This window comes from Lycium ferocissimum, unplaced genomic scaffold, assembly GCF_029784015.1.
Source record: "Lycium ferocissimum isolate CSIRO_LF1 unplaced genomic scaffold, AGI_CSIRO_Lferr_CH_V1 ctg21085, whole genome shotgun sequence".
NCBI lineage: Eukaryota > Viridiplantae > Streptophyta > Magnoliopsida > Solanales > Solanaceae > Lycium > Lycium ferocissimum.
The window spans coordinates 2,236-9,478 of NW_026719473.1; the positions used below are offsets into that span (position 1 = coordinate 2,236).

Sequence of the window (7,243 nt, forward strand, 5' to 3'; positions counted from 1 at the left end):
ATTCAACTTCAACGAGACAGTAGACTGCAAGATTTAAAAATTGCATATTCCTAATCCAAAAGGAGCGATCACAACACAAATTTAATCATTAATTAGTGCAAACAGTCTGGAGAGCAAAGGGTTGCTAAGTAACTTTTTCGCTCAACGATCAAGCACTCAATGTTCTGCAAGAAATTTGACAGATGATAAGCCCTTGACTCTACCACAGCTAGCCACAACAACATACCCAGTGTAATCCCACGAGTGGGGTTTGGAGAGGTTAAGATGTATGCAGACCTTACCTCAACCTTTATGGGGTAGAGAGGTTGTTTCTGATAGACCCTCGGCTCAAAAGAAACAAAGTCAATGCAGGATTGCAAGAGAATTAAGACAGCAATATATCGAGATACCAAACAAATGGAGCAACACATAGCAATAAACGCATAAGGTTAAAGATCTACGCGATACCAAAATAATACTGCTATGACAAAGAGAAAAGGCTAGCCACAAAAACATACCTAGTGAAATCCCACAACATAGGGTCTAGGGACGGGTAGAGTGTATGCAGCTGGCATTCTGTCATTTATCTGATGAAATACACAACTAGATAGCACTAAGACTTTGTTTCTTATTTTTCATTCTTTTCTCTATATTTTAAAGCATAAAAAAAAGAGATGACGAGGGAGAATGAACCTCAACTTCACCTTGTACTCCAGCTTCCTCCACTGTCTCATGTTGTGCTGTATCTTCAATTGCTTCATCTTTTTCCCGACCTCCCTGCCATGACAAGAGAGATATTTGTATTTAAAAAAGAGATTTCCTCTTGTATAACAACCACAGAAAGCATCAAAATGAACTAATAGTAAGTTTTAAAGCCATGGATCAGTGGCTACCTTTGGAATAACACTTTGCCTTTTCTCTATGGACTTATTAGAAGAACTTCAAAGGCATCTTCATCTACCAATGATAACCAGTGGGGGATTTGAACTTGGAACCTCAAGGTGAATTTAAAACTCCCTAAGCCATTGAGCCAACCTCTAGTATTGTGTTCAGGGGATTCAAAATCTATATATGGACATAAAAAATAAAAATATTACCTTATATATACAGTGTAATTGTTTGCCGAGGGGGTTCGGGTGAATACCCTCCACCCCCCCCCCCCCCCCTCCCCGATCCGCCTCTGATGATTACACGGTGAAATATTTATGTCTGCAGGTATACAATCTGCAGAAAGACATGATCAGGGGAACAGGTATAGTTCATAAATGAGCTACAACCTAAACATCAAATACATCTTTCCACATGAATCATACAACAAAGTCAAAATCTGAAATTTGGTACTCCAAAAACCAGAATAATGACTTGCATAGTAAATGAATACATATGGAGCACCAAGATATGATGCAAGTTGCAAGATGTGAGGCGACTTATTGATATTTTCAAGGCTTCTTTCATCCACCCGTTTTGGAAAAGTTATCTTGCCATTAATCTGCAATTTATTTTTTGGGCAAGCTACTTGTTAGCAAATGGAAGATGTGATTATATTTCAAAATGAAATTTTAAAAAATGAATTACTGCATACCCAAGTTCTTTAGCGAGTCCCTTTCTCAGCCAATAGTCTAGTTGTTTCCTTTATAAGCAGTGTCACTGGTTTTGTTCTCAAAGTAATCGAAATATCATGAGCCATTTTCTCTACCATAGTCATTCATCTCCTGTAAACCAACAGACAGCAAGATAAGCACATATTCCTAATCCAAAACAATCACAACATGTAATTATGAATTAGTGCATTAGGTCTTGAGCAAAGGGCATAAAATCTAGCACTCAATATCTTGCAAGAAATCGAAATATCATGAGCCATTTTCTCTACCATAGTCATTCATCTCCTGCAATAGACAAGTCAATCCACTATTCCTCTCTTCTTTCAAGTTTGTTCCAAAAAGAATGACACGTTTCTATTGTGAAAACTCTTTAATTTCAAACTTTCCATTTTACCCTTAATGACATGTTCTTTTTTTATTTTATAACTGTGGTGTCTAGGTAAGCTTAACAACATGCTCTTATAGCCATATAGTGTTGATGTTATGTTTAACACCTTAAGTTCTAAAGGATACTTTTTGATAAGTTCACATGTCATATAAAATGAAACGGAGGGCGTAGTATAAAAAAGAAATGAAAGACATCATGTGGGAGAACAAACCTTAACATCCCTCGTACTCTAGCACGATGTGATGCATCTTTAATTGTTTCATCTTTTTTCCAAACCTCCCTGCCGTAACATGTGAAATTTTTGTATTTAAAACAAAGATTTCCTCTTATATAACAACCACAGAGAACATCAAAATGAACTAGAGTAACTTTAAACATCACATTTCCGCGAGTTTCACACCCTAACTTTATGTAAATTCTGAAACAAGACTCTAGCTTCCCTTATAAAAATATACGTCTTTCACTGGTTAAATATAAATATTGAATGCGAGTAAATTTTCACATTATGGAGACGTAAATTTTTCAAAATATACTTACCATGATGATTAGGTTTAGCATAAAGATGAGCTCCGCTAGTTGTAGACCTAGCATAACATTTTCCCAAAAACATATCACCATATACACCACCACACTCTTTTTTCAACCGTTGGATCGCCTCATATAAGCAATCTTGACATTGGGCCATACTCAAATCACCCACACATTGGGCCATACCTTGTACATCTTCTGACCCACCAACCCTATAAAGCCCATTACCACCCATTAATCCCCCAAAACAGCATCCTTTCGGCCCATTTCATCTAAATCAAACCCATTTGACAGCCCACATTTCTTCATCACCACAGTTTTGTCCTCTAGTCCCAAAAAGGAACTATTATCATACTTTACAAAACACCCTTGTAATTGTAGAGCTCCACTACAAGTTTGCCGGCACAACTCGGTGAGTTGACTCACTGAGCGAGCTAGACATATGGCACAATCCGGCATGGACAAATTGCCTCAGCATTGATATAGACTGTTGATCATGTCTTGTTCACAATGTTATATTTGTTGTACGATGAGTAAGTTGCTGAATTGACTAGTGAAGTGAGTAGCGAGTTGAGATTCGACTCGTAAGGCGAATCGGACGAATAAATTATTTCTGAACAAACACCATAAATGAAACCATCAACAGAAGAATCAGAGAAAATTAGAGGAAAGAAGAAAGAAAAGAAAATGTATATGAAAATGAGAAGAAAATGGAGAATTTTAGCCATTTTCTTGAGCAATTTTTAGAGCTATTAGCTATGAGTGTGGGAGAGTTTGAGATATGGTTGCTTCAATGAGTATTTAAGGAAAAAGGTTGTCTTCTTTCTTTTTGTATTATGTTTTTTTTTTTTTTTCTCAATTGAACATATGGCATGCAAAAAGTTAAGGGGAGAAAATGGAAATAGCATAAAGTTATGGGCCAGACTAATACATTCTTTTGAATTGGTAACTTTCTATTAAATATTTCAAACAAATGAATAAAGAGAGCAACTTCACTTGATCAAGTAAAAGTTGTATACTTTTAGTGCTTACCATTAAAATTTGAGCCAAAGTATATATTTACTGACTCAACTTGTTTTTTTTTTTTTTTTTTTTTTTTTTTTTTTTTTTGGCATCAGATGTAGATTGAGTATTTATACTTAGTTGGTTTAACCTTAAAGGTTTTTACTGCAGAATTCATTGCACTTTCTGCAATATACTTATTTATGCTCCTTGTCGAAAATATATATTAAATTCAGTTGAATCGTTGATATGAGCTTCATGTGTTAAAATTTGCATTCCTTATATGTTATGATTTACATTGATGATAAAATATTTACTTTACTTTAAGTCTAAGAATATTCTAGAATATTTTTTTTTCTTCTAAGTCAAGAATCTACATTTACATGATATATAGTTCCCTTTTAGTTTAGTATCTATAAGGAAAATAACATATTTGCATTTATTTCTTTTACTTCTCCATAAATTAGCCTCTTATTTTCACTGCAAGAATCAATACAAAGAGTTTTCATTCTCTCTCTTCGATTTCTCTCTTGTTTTTTCCGTTTCATAACAGTGGTATCAACATCAGGTTCATTGATCTCCATGGATCTGTAGTTTCTTTGAAAAGAAGAACTTTGAACCACTTTTAATGCACACCTATTTTCAACCTATTTTTAACTCTTTCTTTTATTTTAAACGCAACGGTTATTTAAATCAATTTTAACCCTTGCTTTTATTATTAATGCATGGCTATTTTAAACCAATTTTTAACCCTTGCTTTATTTTTAATGCAGAGCTATTTTGAACTAATTTTTAATCCATACTATTTTTAACCTCATTTCAAATCATGACAAACATCAATACCTCTTTGAAAGTCCACAAATCTTCATTGTTGAAAACCAACAGAATTAGTCAGTGAAGATCAAGTTAGAAAACAATTTTACAAGACGTTCAAGAATAAGAATAAGAATCAAGTGTTCAAACTTAAATTGGATACACCAACTTGAGTTTGATGGGGAATGTTAAAATTTACATTCTTTCTATGTTATGATTTACATTAACGATAGAATATTTACTTTACTTTTAGTCTAGGAATATTTATTTTTCTTCTAGGCCTAGGATCTATATTACTTACATAATATATAGTTTCCTCTTAGTTTATTATCTATAAGGAAAATAACATATTTTCTTTTATTTCTTTTAGTTCTCTATAAATAATGATGCAGTCTCTTATTTCCAATGCAAGATTCAATACAAAGAGTTTTCATTCTTTCTCTTTTAATTTTCTCTCTCGTTTTTTCCATTCCATAACATCATGTGCCTTTGAAGGGGCACATTGAAGGTTGCATTATACGTTAATCTTTCTAACTGTTGTATAAATTATTTTGATTTTGGTGTTTGGTATTCAAGCCGAAAATTTCACTTTGGACATAAAAGCACTCCCTACTATATGTGATTTCATTTTCAGTATTCGAGCCCAACTTTTTGACTAAATATAGAGGAGCACCTATCACTCCATCATAATCTTCAAAGGAAATTGTTATATAAATGAATACATGAGGCAAAATTCCATGTAATATACTATTGAACTAAGATTCTCACATAAAACTTTGATAATAATGAGATGAACATACGTAACGCTCAGTTAATTTACATGGATAAATTTAATATTACTTCGGTTAATATGGTATAAACAATTCGTAACATTTTTCATTGGATTTTGATTTATCTCATTGTAAATACTATTCGTTAATTGTTGTGCATGTGGTTGATAATAAAGGTATTTAAAACCTTTTCTACAGTGAACCATTTGAACATAAATAATAATTCAGTCAAGTTATAATGATTCCAAGCTACTCCCTCTGTTCACTTTTACTTGTCCACGATGAACTTTACACGCCCCTTAAGAAACAGTAAATGAAGTGCATATTTGACCATAATACTCATATTAGTGATGTATAGATTCAATGAACTTGGGAAATGACTTGAGGAATGAGTAGCTAATGTTAAGGTGAAACAGAAAAAAAAAATTGTCTTTCTCTTGATATGTTAAAGTGGACAAGTAAAAGTGAAAATTCATTTTTAGTATAGTGGACAAGTAAAAGTGAATGGATGGAGTATCTTTAAGAATTTGAAGTATAAATAGACTAACTAGTACGTAATAGAAATGCCTCCACCCCTAATAAGAAGTTTCTGGTTCAAGTTTTGGGTGTGAAAAAAAAAAGGGAAAACTACGTATATATACATGTTAAGGAGAAATATTTACGAAACGTAACGATAGTTTTCCTTATTTACAAAACATAACGATATATTACAAAACATGACGGATTTTCATATATTTTCGTTTTTTTATTTTTTTTCAAAAATATATATATTTTTTATAAAAAAAAATATTTTTTTTAAAAAAATATTTTTATTTTTAAAAAAAATAATTTTTATATATATTTTTAAATATTAATTTTTTTTTTTGCTCAATGGCTTAAAAAATTACCTCATATTTCTATGTATGAAAGTTGTATGAAATGTGTATGTGTGAGCAAAATTTTTAATATAATTTTCATATACAAAATTTTGAGCGAAAACTTTAAGCCTTGAATATTGTATGAAAATTGTTACAATGTTGTTGTAGTTGTATTAATTTTCCGAAACCTAATATGAAATTTATAGACAAACAATGTGAATGAAATTCTAAGTCTTGAGGAAGATATACACATTTCATACCATTCTCATGCATAAAATTTTAAGCATAATGTTTAAGCCTTGATCAAGATATACACATTTCATACGTTCTTCATACATAAAATTTGAGCGAACTTTTTAAGCCTTGAGCAAGATATACACATTTCATACACAAAAATTTGAGCGATTATTTTAAGTCTTGAATGTTGTATCAAAGTTATATACAATGTTGTTGTAGTTGTATTAATTTTTAAATCTAACATGAACTTTATACATGAAAATGTGAGCGAAATTTTAAGACATGAGCAAGATACAAATTTCATATTGTTTTCATACACACAATTTTGAGCGGATTTTTTAAGCCTTGAACGAGATATACACATTTCATACATTTTTCATACACTAAATTTTGAGCAAACTTTTTAAGTCTTGAGCGAGATATACACATTTCATACAACTTTCATACATAAGTTTTTGAGCAAAAAAAAAAAAATATTAATTTTTTTAAAAAATAAAAATAAATTTAAAAAAAAATTTTTTTTAAAAAAAAATAAAAAAATTTTTTAAAAAATGATTTTAAAAAAAAAAAAATAATTTAATTTTTTTTTTTTTTTTAAATATAAAGCATGTTTTGTATAGGATTTGTAATGTTATGTTTTGTAAATATAAAACTATCGTCACGTTTCGTAAATATTTCTCCTTAAGATGTATATATATGTCAAAGACCCAAAAAAAAAAAAAGTAAAATTTTCACAAATAGCTACCTTTTAGCTGCTTCTAACAAGCTATAACTACAAGTTCATTATTTACAATTCGTAGCTGATTTTTCCTATATTTAGATCCTGGACGCGTCGCATAAATATAGCCAAAATATAAATTAAATACACGGAACTGTTGAGCAAATAATGCCTTTATTTAAGGGAAAAAAATCTTTTTCAAAACTAAACAGAAATATGTTTTTAATGTTTCATAAATCACGCAAATCTCATTCTCTTCCATATCTAATCACATATCTCATTCAACATCTAATCATTCACATAAAATTTGAATTCAAAAACTCTCTTCATATTTTTTCCCAAAATATAAC

At 30.9% G+C, this 7,243-nt stretch overlaps 1 pseudogene; it reads right to left on the reverse strand.

The window, feature by feature from the left end:
* Positions 1-497: 497 nt before the first annotated feature.
* LOC132043105 (plasmodesmata-located protein 7-like) lies at positions 498-3,314 on the reverse strand (annotated as a pseudogene).
* Between the last annotated feature and the right edge of the window lie 3,929 nt (positions 3,315-7,243).